The sequence below is a fragment of the Peromyscus eremicus genome, chromosome 2 (genome assembly GCF_949786415.1).
Source record: "Peromyscus eremicus chromosome 2, PerEre_H2_v1, whole genome shotgun sequence".
Classification (NCBI taxonomy): domain Eukaryota; kingdom Metazoa; phylum Chordata; class Mammalia; order Rodentia; family Cricetidae; genus Peromyscus; species Peromyscus eremicus.
The window spans coordinates 153701194-153714168 of record NC_081417.1 but is presented as its reverse complement, the minus strand read 5'-3'; the positions used below and the strand labels follow the sequence as shown (position 1 = coordinate 153714168).

General features: G+C 46.6%; 1 protein-coding gene and 1 long non-coding RNA gene across 2 annotated transcripts in view; one reads left to right on the top strand and one right to left on the bottom strand.

Annotated features, from left to right (window-relative positions):
• Kazn (kazrin, periplakin interacting protein) overlaps positions 1–12975 on the top strand; it is a 390355-nt gene that overhangs the window by 70166 nt on the left and 307214 nt on the right. The gene's annotated exons all lie outside the window — the stretch shown is intronic.
• LOC131904274 (uncharacterized) lies at positions 11494–12008 on the bottom strand. Its single transcript, XR_009377717.1, has 2 exons — positions 11745–12008; positions 11494–11609 (listed from the first exon to the last, which is right to left on the bottom strand). It is a non-coding gene; the product is annotated as an uncharacterized LOC131904274 (long non-coding RNA).

Below are 12975 nucleotides of genomic sequence, written 5' to 3'. Positions count from 1 at the left end.
ATTGTATGGAAGGGAGCTTTGCATGTGGCACGGAGACTAAGCAGGACTTTACCTGGTGCTATCAATCCATATGACACTCTCTTTGTGAAGCCTTGGATTTCAATCCCATTAAGCTCTGGGGGTAGTGTTTACAGGTCTCGCTATGAAAACAGAACCTCTGTGGAGCTGCAGCTGACCTCTGGGCCTGTGAGCACATCGGTTGGCTTTGGCCTACTCAGCTGACTTCCTCTGCTTCATCCTTACAAGACAAACTCTGTAGCTGCCAGCTGCCAGCTGCCTCTGCTCGCCCACCCATCTGTCACCAACTGAGCCAGAGGTCGGTGAGCCTGGTGCCCTTTAGTTAGAATATTGAGAGGAGAAAAGTGAGCAGAGTGCATCTGGAAAATAGAAAGAAAGAGAAGGAGGGGTGGTCAGGCCTACCGAAGAATCTAGAATCCCAGTGTTACAATTTCCAGCCTTGCCCCCTTCCCCTTCATCTCTCCTGGACTAAACTACTCATTTACCCACTTGTATTCACTCGTTCACCCACACCTCTGAAGTGTTCTGTGATAGTCACAGTCACAAGAAAGAACATGACAGAAGAAATCTTTGCCTGCTCACATCCAGGAGCAGGGCAGAGTGAGCCAGAGGGAGGTTGGGAAGTGTCAGAGTGCAGAAGCTGGAAACAGATGGCCTATGCAGTGAATGAAGCCTGACTCTGCAATTGTAGACGGAGTGGCTTGGGAAAGAGTCATACTTGAATATCCTTCCAGAACTTTCTACCACAATGGTCCCATCCTGTTGGTTTGTCCTTCATTGAACAACCAAGAGGCAAACAGTATGATTTGACCTCCACACACACCACTATTCAGAGGTTAGATGATGTTGAGAGCTGAGGCTGTCTCAGTGTGGTCCTGAGGATGGGTCCAGCTGGCCTTGTGAGACCTGTGAAGTCTTATTAATGTTGTGTTAGAAGCTTGACTAACAGACTGAACCGAGCAGCCATGGAGTGTCAGGAAGAAGGCTAGTCCCTGACAGACTGAGCCCTGCCCTGGAGTTATTACAGAAGAGGGATGGAGGAGGCCCAGGGGTTGGGAGTAGGGAGGGTGGCTCAGTGGGTAAAAACATTTGCTGTGCTAGCCTGAGAAGCTGAGTTCAGATCCCTGGAGCCCTCATAAAAAGTATCTGTAATCCTAGCACCACTAAAGTGAAATGGGAGGTGGAGACAAGAAAATCACCCAGAAGCCCTGGGTCAGGCTAGCCTGGAATAGGCTGAAAGAGAAACAAGACCCTGCCTCATTAAAGTGGAAGGCAAGGACCACCAACTCCTGACCGTTGTCCTACAGATAGGCACACGTGCATCATGACACACACACACACACACACACACACACACACACACACACACACACACAAACATACTCCATACATATAAAAAATAAGAAATATAAGAGGAAGGGGAAGGAAGAAGGCAGGGAATGTGGTCCCCAGCAGCTTAACAATGTCCCATCTTTCCCAGCTCCTGTCCCTCTCTGTGCCTCTTCCTCTCATACACTGCAGCCTGGAGGGGTGCTGTCTCTCCCCACTGTAGCCAGCAAGCTTGATGGGTAGGAGATGCATGATCCTGAACATCTGTATACAAGTCCTGTGTGCTCTGGTGAAGACTATAAACCCTCCAGGAGATGCTTTCACATACAACACTGTCTATGCGGTAAGCACAGTTGTGATCTGAAAGGGAAGAAGAGGGAGTTCATTCTGGAGCCATTTTGAGTGATCATGGCCCAGGACCATGGCTTTAGGTTACTCTAAATTCCATGGTCCAACATGGGAACAGTTTCATGAAGTTTTATAGTTTTGCAGAACAAAGAAAGTCACAAATCAAGGCAAGTTTAAAGTACTTTGGTGGGTACATCACAGAGGCAGGTACAGGGAGATGGGGGAAGCTTTTCTATAGGCCTAAAATGCTATTTGATGACATTCTCAGCTTTTGGGTTGGTGGAAGCTAGTAATCTGCTAAGTTAATAGATTCCAAAAGTTTTTGAGTTTTTTTCATCTATTAATTACAGGATATTAGTTATGACATAGAGGTAGGTGGACAAGTACTGGTTATTCAGGAGGCAAAGGTTAGCCCAAGGTAGGGTGATTCACCTCTGGACCTATAACATCCACCCTATCTATATCACTACAGTCTTGATTAGCCAATCAGTCTTTGCAAACACATCTTCTTTCCAGGAATTCTCATTCATACCATGTTATACATAATTCAGCTTTCCTTTAGCTGATAAGTTCATTTTGCATGGGTTAATCTTAAATCACTACTCTGCTGAGAACACCCCTGCTATGTGACCCTGAGACCCTAAAGGGGTTCACTATTGTCTCCTCTTTATCCTAGAGTAGGATCTGAACACTGTCCTCCATACTGCTGAGCTTCTCGGGGCGGGGGGGGGGGGGATCAGGTCTGGTGCCAAGGAAGTAGAGAATAATTGAACAAAGTGGCATTACTCCCAGAGATCCCCAACCTGTAGGGAGTAAGGATACCAAATCCCAAAGTAGCTAGAAACCAACTAAAGGCAAGCTTTCCAGGCAGAGGAGACAGACTGTGCCATTAGGGAGAGGCTGTGGGTGTAAGAAGTTAATGCTACTCGGTGCAGTAGCAGGGGGATAGTCTGATGGAGCCAGGTCATGGAGGGTTCATGTATTTCATCTAGGAATAAAGGAGGAAAGATACCCGGAGAGGAAGTGGGTGGGTAAGAAGGTAAAGCTATGTGATGGGTTTCCCACTTCTAGGGGCAGCTTGACTATTTACAGCAGAAGTATTGTCATAGTTGGCTTTAACTGTCAACTTGACTCAGCCTAGAGTCCCCTGAGAAGGGAGTCTTAATGAAGACATTGCCCAGATCAGATTGGTCTGTAGGCATGTCTGTGAGGGATTGTCTTGACTGTTAAGTGATATAGGAAGACCCAGCCCATGGTGCCTGAACAGGTGGTCCTGGGCTGTACAAGAAAAATAGCTGAGTTTGAGCCTGAGAGTGACCCAGCCAGCATGCTTTCCTCCATCCACGGCTTCTGCTTCTGTTCCTGGACTGACTTCCCTCAACAATGGACTGTGATCTGTAAGATAAAATAAACCCTTTCCCACTAAGTCGCTTTGATTGGAGTGTTTTTATCACAGCAACCGAATGAAACTAGACTAAACATACACCCCTGGCCAGGGGTTCGGTCAAACTTCTGAGAGGTTTAATAAAGCCTAGGTGGCTGAGTCTTATTCAAGAACACACACACACACACACACACACACACACACACAGAGAGAGAGAGAGAGAGAGAGAGAGAAAGGGGGGGTGCGTGCACTACTCAGAGTTCACTGATGACAGGAAAGGGAGGAAACAGGGTCCCATTAGTGATTTTCCCTGTGTCTATGCTAAAATACCATTACAAAAGCAACTTAAGGGTGGCTCACAGTTTGAGGTTGTAGTCCATCATGGCAGAGTCATAAGGACAGGAGTTTAAGAAAGCTGGTCATGTTGTGTCCGTAATTAAGAAACAGAAAGCAGGCCAGCAAGACGGCTCAGTGGGTAAAGGCATTTGTTGCCAAGACTGGTGACCTGAGTTTGATTCCCCAGGACCCACACTGTGGAAGTACCAAGCTGATTCCTGCAAATCGTCTTCTGACCTCCATGCTCATGCCATAACTGATGCAGTCACCCATTAATTAATTGATTAATTTTAAAAATGTAATCATTTCAAAAATAAAGCAGTCAACAATGAATGTTGCAGCTGAGCTTGCTTCCTCCTTTTCAGTCAGTCCTGGGTCCTAGCCTATGACATGGTGGCACCCACATTTAGTGTGAGTCTTCACGCTTCAGTTAACCTACTCTAGACGACCCCACACAGGCTCAGATAGTGGTTGGTCACTCCCACAAGCTTTGTGCTTCCATTGCACCTGTGTATCTTGCAGGCAGGACACCATTGTAGATTAAAGAGTTTGTAGCTGGGCTGCTTTTTACATTCCTCCTTTGGTAGCATGCAGAGTGCCTTCTGGGTGAAGGCTCAAGGCAGGCACCAGCTCAACTTCTCCATGTTCAGTGAGTTGTATAGGTGTTTTCTTCAGCAACAGGACCTTGTCATCAGTTTGTGGAGAGCAACCTATATCCTTGGTAACAGGCTAGGTTGTTTGGGGTTCCCATTGGGACCCCTTTGGCCTACAACTCAGATGTAACCCTTCCCAGCACCAGAAGCTTCATTTGGTGACAAGAGATGTGCACGTGGAGCTCTGTCTCCCCCATTATTTGGCAGTTTCATTTATATGCCTTCATATACTTAGGAAGCTTTCATTAGGTTTCCATACTACCACTCAAATGGCCCTTGATTTTAGCTACCATTCCCCATATTCCCTCCCTCATCCCCTTCTTTTCTCCCCATCTCAGCTTGATCCTCCTGTTCCAGGTCCCTCCATGCACAAATACCTATTCTTTCTCTCCTTCCTAGGGAGATCTATCTGTTCCCTCCCAGTCCCATACTCTATACCTAACCCCCGTGGGTATGTGGATTACAGCTCAGTTACCATTGACTTAACAGCTAATACCCACATATAAGTGAATACATACCTTATTTGACTTTCTGGGTCGGGGTTACCTCACTCAGGATGATCTTTTCTAGTTCCATCCATTTACCTGTGAATTTCATGATTTCATTTTTAATGGCTGAGTAATATTCTGTTGTGTAAATATATTTCATTTTCTGTATCTACTCATCTACTGATAGAAATCTAAGTTGTTTCCAATTTCTGGCTATTATAAATAGAGCAGCAATGAATGTGGTTGAGCAAGTATCTTTGTAGTAGGATGAAAGGTCCTTTGGGTATATGCCCAAGACTGGTATATAGCACTTGAGGTAGATTGAGTCTGATCTTCCTTAGGAACCACCACACTGATTCTCATAGTGGCTGTACAAGTTTGCAGTCTCGGTGTGGTGCATCCTTTTCATTCCAGCACTGAGAAGGTGGCAGCAAGCAGATTCCCTGGTGTTCACTCCCTCACTGGACAGCCAGCCTTGCCTTTGTCAACTTTCAAACCAGTGAAAGACTTTGTCTCCAAAAGAAAAGTGAACAATAACTGAGGGATGGTAGCTGTGGTCACCCTATTGGCATTTCACATTCATGCACACACACACAAGTACTCACACACGTGCATATAAATGCACACATTTTTTCATTTATTGAAGATAGATTATCTTCTCATACAATATATCCTAATTGCAGTTTCTCCTCCCTCTACTCCCGGTTCCTCCCTACCTCCTCTCCCCTCCAGATCCACTCCTTTTCTGTCTCTTATTAGATCAGAGCAGGCTTCTAAGAGATAACAACCATACATGACAAAATAAAATATAATACAACAAAGCAAAAACTATCATATTGAAGTTGGACACCAAAGCCCAACAGGAGGAGAAGAGTCCCAAGAGCAGTCACAAGAGTCAGAGACCTACTTGTTCTCGTGGTCACGAGTCCCATAAAAATACTAAGCTAATAGCTATAATGTGTATGTGGTGCAGACCCATGTCAGCCCCGAGCTTGCTGCCTCAGTCTCTGTGAGCTCATCTGCATCTTGCTCAGCTGATTCAGAGGGCCCTGTTTTCCTGGTGTCACAGGACCAGTGAAAGAAGTAGGTGGCTGTTCTAGAGAGACTGCAGTGGAAGGGGTGTGCCATCAGTCACTGGATGTGGGTTCTATGATGACAATTAGGGTAGACACCAATCTGAGTGCAGGGGAAGGCTAATTCAAGCACCCTCTCCACCATTCTATGAGTCTTAGCTGGGGACAATCTTGTGAGTTCCTGGGGTTTTCCCTAGCTGCAGATTTCTTTCCATCCCCTTAATGGTACACTCTGTCAAGATATCTCTTTCATTGCTCTCCCTCTCCATTTCTCCCCCAACTCAGCCCTCTTCAGTCCTCATGTTACCACCTCCCATCCCCTCCCCTCTTCTCCCCCTCCCACTTTACCCAGGAGAACTTCACCCTTTCCCCTTCCTGGGGCGGTCCATGTGTGTCCCTCTTAGTGGGTGTCCTCCTCTTTACCTAGCTTCTCTGGGATTGTGGATTGTAGCCTGGTTGTCCTTTGCATCTAATATTCACTTATGAGTGAGTACATACCATGTTTGTCTTTCTGGGTCTGGGTTACGTCACTCAGGATGATTTTTTTCTAGTTCAATCCATTTGCCTGCAAATTTCATGATGACATTGTTTGTTTTGTTTTGTTTTGTTTTTTTACCACTGTGTAATACTTCATTATGTACATATACCACATTTTCTTTATCCATTCTTCAGTTGAAGGGCATCTAGGTTGTTTCCAGGTTCTGGCTATTAGGAATAATGCTGCTATGAACATAATTGAGCAAATGTCCTTGTGGTGTGGTTGAGCATCTTTTGGGTATATGCTCGAGTTATATTGCTGGGTCCTGAGGTAGGTTGATTCCCAATTTTCTGAGATACTACCATACTGGTTTTCAGAGTGACTATACAAGATTCCATTCTCACCGGCAGTGGAGTGTTCCCCTTTCTCCACATCCTCTCCAACATAAGCTGTCATCTGTGTTTTTTATCTTAGCCATTCTGACAGGCATAAGATGGTATCTCAGAGTCATTTTGATTTGCATTTCCTTGATGGCTAAGGATGTTCAGTTGAAGAGAGGGAGGAAGGATTATAAGAGGAAGGTGGGGGGTCAGGATCATGATTGGGAAAACGACAGAGTTGGCTGACCCAAGCTAATGGGAGCTCATAGACTCTGGACTGACAGCTGGGAAGTCTGCATGGTACTGATCTAGGCCCTCTGAATGTGGGTGACAGTTGTATGGCTCGATGTGTCTGTGGATCCCCTGGCAATGGGACTAGGACTTATCCTGGGTACAGAAACTGGCTTTTTAGAACGTATTCCCTATGGTGCGATGCCTTATTCAGCGATGCAGGGGGGAGGGCCTAATTCCGGCCCCATCCTGATATGCCAGCCTGTGTTGACTACCTAAGGGAGGCCTTACCCTCTATGAGGAGGGAAGGGGTAGGATGGGGGTAGGTGAGGGGGAGTGGGAGAAGAGGACAGAGGGGGAACAGGGGTTGGTATGTAAAAGGAAAGGAAATTTTTAAAATAAAAAATTATAAAACAAAAGAAAAAGTAAAGTATCATTTGAACAGAACCTTGAAGGACAAGACTGAACTACCCAGAGCCAACATCTCCTCAGGGGAGAAAAGCAAAACCCAGACTTGTGGAGTTTTGCCAATGACCATAGATAGTGTAAATGCCTCTTGCATAGCTGATTTCAATCCACTGGCCTGATATACTGGGAAGAGAGACTCCCCCATTGGCTCAGATGAACTGTATAGATCATGGGAATGAGCTCTGCTGGGAGAGTGTACAGCGCAGGTGGAATAGAACAGCAAGTGCAAAGGCCTTGGGGTAGAAATAACAGGTGCTTACAGATCAGAAGGAATGGGAGTGTGGCCCGTCCCAGCAAACAAGGGATAGAGAGAAGCCAGATCACATGGCTATAAAGGTCTTTGAAAAATCTAAATGGCAAAGCCCACATGCTAGGGAGGTGTGGGCAGATGAGTCTCTGGAGAAAGGTAGGCTTGCCCCAGATATTCTGGGAACTTTAACTCAGTGGGTAAAATAGAGACTGCTGAGCATGGTGGCATACACCTTCAATCCCAGCACTCAGGAGGCAGAGGCAGGTGGACCTCTGTGAGTTCAAGGCCAGTCTGGTCTATATATTAAAATCCAGGCTAGCAAGGGCTATGTAGTGAGACCCTGTCTAAAATTAAAAGTAGACTGTGCTCACTGCCTGGTCCATTTATGATCTCATCCCCCAGTGTCTGAGGTGGGTGTATGTTTACTAAACAAGAGAATCAATATTTCAGCTGGAAAAGAAATATTGTAATGTCAAGTGTGTCCACTGCCTACCCACCCTCTGCTTCAAAATGTCACTGGGACAAAGTTGAGCATATGGACCTGGTTCTCCTCTGAAGAAGCCAAGAGTGGCTTTCCAGAGGCAGCTAGAACCCAGCAGACTCTTGCCAAGAATGTGCAGCCTCCTTGCACCTGGCCTGTGCTGGTTCCTGCAGTCCTGGTCATGGGGCCAGAATGGGGCCTGAGCAGTTGCTAAGAAAGAAAGAGCTCCTTAAGGGCTTGAATGTAGTGGGGTCCAAAATCAGTCTGGGGTGGGTCTGCTTGACTTCTTGGTCTTCATAATGAATTCCTATGGCAATCTCAACTAGATCAGAAGACCACAGACATGTGAGTAGGCTTCCCGGGAATGTCTTATTCACATGCCTCTGGAGAAGATGTTACTAAAGCTGCTTATTTACTTATTTGATTTTCAAAATTATGTTCTCTCAGTCCCTTGCCAGAGGACTGAGCATGTATTCAAAACAAGCACTTTTGGTATAATTTCTGAAATCCAGTCCGGCACCCTACAGCCTTCTCCAGGCCAACCTCTTGGACTGCAGATCCAGTCTGTGTATTTGTGAACCTGTTGCTCCTCTGCAAAGTGAAAAGGCACAGAGGAGTCAGGGTCCATGCCTGGTGGGAGGCCACTGGGTGCCTGGACCCTGGATGATGATCTGGCAGGCCACCCTTGGAAAAAGAACTAAAACCTTTAAGTTCTCCAAGCCAGGCCATACAGCTGTCACTTCCTACACTTTGTTCAGGGACAACATGTATACTCCATTCAGCTGACTCTGTGCCCCTATCCCCAAACTTCTGTTTCTTGAAGTATCCTGGTTTCATTTCATTTGCTGTGATAAAATACCATGACAAAAAGCAACTTAAGGGGGGGGGGCGTATTTCAGCTCACAATTCCAGGCTATAGTCCATCATTTCAGGGAAACCAGGGTGTCAGGCAGTTGGAACAGTTAATCATGTCACGTCCATAGATAAGAGCAGAGAAATAAAGGCATGCATGGTTGAACTTAACCTGCTTTCTCCACTCTCATACAGTCGAGGATCCCAAGCTTAGGGGATTGTGCCACCCATAGTTGCCTGGATCTTCTTACATCCATTAACATAGTCAAGGCAATCCCTCATAGACATCCCTACAGGCTAACCTGATCTAGACAACCTGTCACTGAGACTCTCTTCTTAGGTGGTTCTAGACTATGGCAAGTTGGCAATTTAAAACAACCATTGAGGGAAGAAACTTGAGAAAATATTATGCTTGGGTTTACCACTTGGAAGTCCCACCCAGCAGGACTCGGAGGGAGAAAGAGAGTAAGCTGAGGTTACTGGCCATCTTGGCTCCTCCCTGCTGCCCATGCCCCTCCATCAAGATAGCCTTAGGGGAAGCCCTGTCCTCAACTAGGTAGACTCTGTAGGTGGTTACAATCTGGGTAGTCACAGCTTCAGTGCTATATGACCCCAGTGACTCCTACACCCATAAACTGGGCTGCCACCCTGAGACACCAGAGGTGAGTAGTGTAATGATAGTGTAATCTTCTTTGTTCTAGAGACTGAAGTCCAAGCTCAAGGTTACAGCAGGGCCCATCCTCTCCTTGTCTTGCTAATGGGCTACCATCATGCCATCTCTTCCCAGACATCCTTCTGTGCACAGGCATCCCTCTTATCTTTCTTCTATGTGGACACCAGTTAGATTGGATTAGAGCCCTACCCAAATGACTTCATTTTAACCTAATCCCCTCTTAGAAGACCTTTATCTCCATCCAAATCCTATTACATTCTGAGGCTTGGAGGTTTGGGACAGGAATTAGGGGAAGGGAGTGATACTGTTCAACCTGTGGCAGGTCCCCACACCCTTTAGTAAGCACTTGATCCTGATGTGAATGGGCCATCTGTTTCTACTGACTGGTTGACCGAGGAAATGCTGGGCCTGTCTCTCTTGTTGGGATTTACACCAAGCCACCCACTTGTAACCCTCCGCTAACATGCAGGAATTGGAAAAGCATATAATCTGGGTTAAATTGTCTAGAAAGCCATCCACTCAATCCCTGCCTAAAGAAGCCCTCCCCTTTAATACATCTGATCCACAATCATCCTAGCTCCAGGACTGAGAGGCTATGTATGGGTTCAAAGCCCACCTCCTTTCCTCAAGGCCCCAACAGTGTGTGCAAGAATCTAGGACAGGACATTGCAGGATGCTTATCAGTGAGGAGGAGATATTTTGGTTCCCACTGAATATGCCAACCCTGAAGGATGTGTCAGGGTTGAGAGGACAAGAATACAGATCCACACAACCACTCTCACTAATATGAAGAGTACCTTTAGGCCTTTATGGCCCTCAACTCAGACCAAACCAGGCTTCCATGCTCAAAAGAAGTTCAATATTAGCTGGTATAGTAAAACAGAGTTGGAAATTTTATTAAAGATTTTGTTTTAAGATATATTTTATTTTTATGTGTATGTGTGTCTCTGTATATGGGTATGTGCTTGTGAGTGCCAATATCTGTGGAGGCCAGAAGAGGGTGTGGGATCCCCTGGAAATGGAGCTACTGGCAGCCGTGAGCTACCTGACATAGATGCTGGGAACTTGGGAACCAAATGTCCTCTTGAAGAGCAACAAGCACTCTTAACCACTGTGCCATTTCTCCAGCCCTAAAGATATTTTAATATGGACTTAAACATGAGAGTTAAGAGACAGAGAGGCACTCAAAAGAAAGTGACAGGTACCCAAGCATGGACTTCCCAAGGGAGAGTAGAAGAAAGGTGTACCCGTGTGAATCCTCAAGGGAGAGCAGCAGTTGATTGCCTTGGCCTTAGCCATATGTGCCATTCTGTGGCGCTCATGTCACATCTCCAAAGGTAGTTAAGAAACCTTGTCTACTCTTCCTCTCTTGATAAAAAAGAGGCATGTAGTCGGGCAGTGGTGGCGCACGCCTTTAATCCCAACACCCGGGAGGCAGAGCCAGGCAGATCTCTGTGAGTTCGAGGCCAGCCTGGACTACCAAGTGAGTTCCAGGAAAGGTGCAAAGCTACACAGAGAAACCCTGTCTCGAAAAACCAAAAAAAAAAAAAAAAAAAAAAAAAAGAGGCATGTTGTGGGCTGACTCTGGAGATGCCTGGTGGAGTTATAAACTGACGGAGTAAAACCAGGAGCCACTAAGATTGCGCAAGAGTTTCACTTGTGCCCTTTCCCACGAGGTTTCCAGTGAGAGTCCTAGAAAATTGCAGGTTCATGGAGGGGAAGGGGATCATTAACGGTGCCTGGATCCTTACTCTGCAGCTGATGAAGGCTTCAGCCAGACTCCAGAGTCAGGGGCTCCTTCCCCACTTCTCATATCCCCAAGATTTCCCGTGCCTTACTGTTCTAACTCAGATGAGATTGTGGCCATGGGGTAAAGGGGGACATCAGGGCACCCGTGAGTCAGATGAGGATTTTGCCTTTGAGGTAAGATGTGTATCAGAGGACGAGGAGCCAACATCTCTGCTTTGACCCCGCACCTGCTCCAGGGGCAGATGGTGCGGAAACCAGGCTCAGATCTTGATAATGTCGACACCACATCCACAGCTCTCTCCTCAAAGGGAATGAGAGAGTTTATTCTAGAGCCAGGGATGAGTGACTGGTGTGGGGACATAGAATTGGCTTTCCCCAAATACCACATCCCAACATGGTGACAATTCCACGGAAGCTTCTATGGCAAGAGAACAAAGAAAATCAGAAATCAAGATGGTTTTAAACATAGCAGCAACATCAGCTGGGTGTGTTACGGCAACACTGGGAAATCGCTGCTGTGAGCAGCAATGAGCGAGGATCCAAAAGGATTTACCTACTAGTCATAAAGGTGTTAGGTCACACACAGAGGTGGGCAACAGACAGCCACTCAGAGGACTAACGATGACTCCAGATCAGTTCGGACCCCAGCCTGTAACATCCCAGCTCTCCATAGTTCATCAGTCGTACAAAATGTATAAGACAGGCCTAGCTCTTTCTGGGAGATGCAGTTTGCATCACATTCTCAGGTGTGGAAAGCAGGTGCCCCATCCTGGAGACGTGCTCTGTGCCAGGCTAAGAGTTCCTCCCCTAGCTGATCTCTTCTAGAATTCTCTAAACCTATTAGGTGATAGAATGGTTTGTCCTTTGAAACCTTTATTGTCTTTTGTGACCAAACCGAACTCTCCCACTCACTCTGTACTGTTGCCAGAGAAACCGAGGTGTCTTCTGAGTTCTGGAATTTTCTGCCGCTGCAGCGGCGACTGCTTTGAAAGCTTGAGCTGGTGCTCTGAGCCCCAGACTCTCCTGTATTTGTTTGTCATGTAAATTGAATCGCATTCCATATGTCTCTAGCTTGTTTCCGGTGTCATCAGCATTCTGAGTCACTTGGCGCCCATAAAGGCTTTATGTCCCTGGGTTTCATTCCTCTGCTTCATCTCTAAGTAAATTTAAGGCATCCAACATTTGCAAACGGTGTGTGCTGTGTGCTCAAGGGTATGTGCTCAATGCCAGGCACTGAGTCGTAGTAAAAATAAAGCCCAGAGTCTCCTCCCTGGATCTTGAGGTGTGAGCCACCCCAACAAGGGCTCTTGGAATTTGAATGGATGATGGAGATGGTCCCAAGACGCCACAACTCTGATATTGAACAGCCCATGTCTGTCTACCCGCAAAGGCTCAGGTGTGGGGCATCCTCTTTCCCAGCTGTGGACAGGTTAGAGAAACATCAGTTCTCCGAAGCTTCTTTGGCACCCGTGAACCTGGCTGTGTCTTCCCATACATGAAGACATCCTGTGCTCACCTGGAGGGCCCAAGCCTGCACGGACAAATATCATATGATGAGAATCGAGACTTAGCCCCTGCTGCTCCAGCAGGGAGAAATGGGAGTTGACTCAAGGGAGCAAGCCATGTTCTGGGTTGCTGTCTGTGTTGCCACCTCAGAGCATGGTCATGGCCAGGGAGCTGGCTTAAATCCTGCCCTCCTGGTACCTGTGAACCTCATCAAAGCACAAAAACCCTTTCTTCCTTCAATCACCACAGAGGGGACATTAGCATGGTTTGCCTATGTG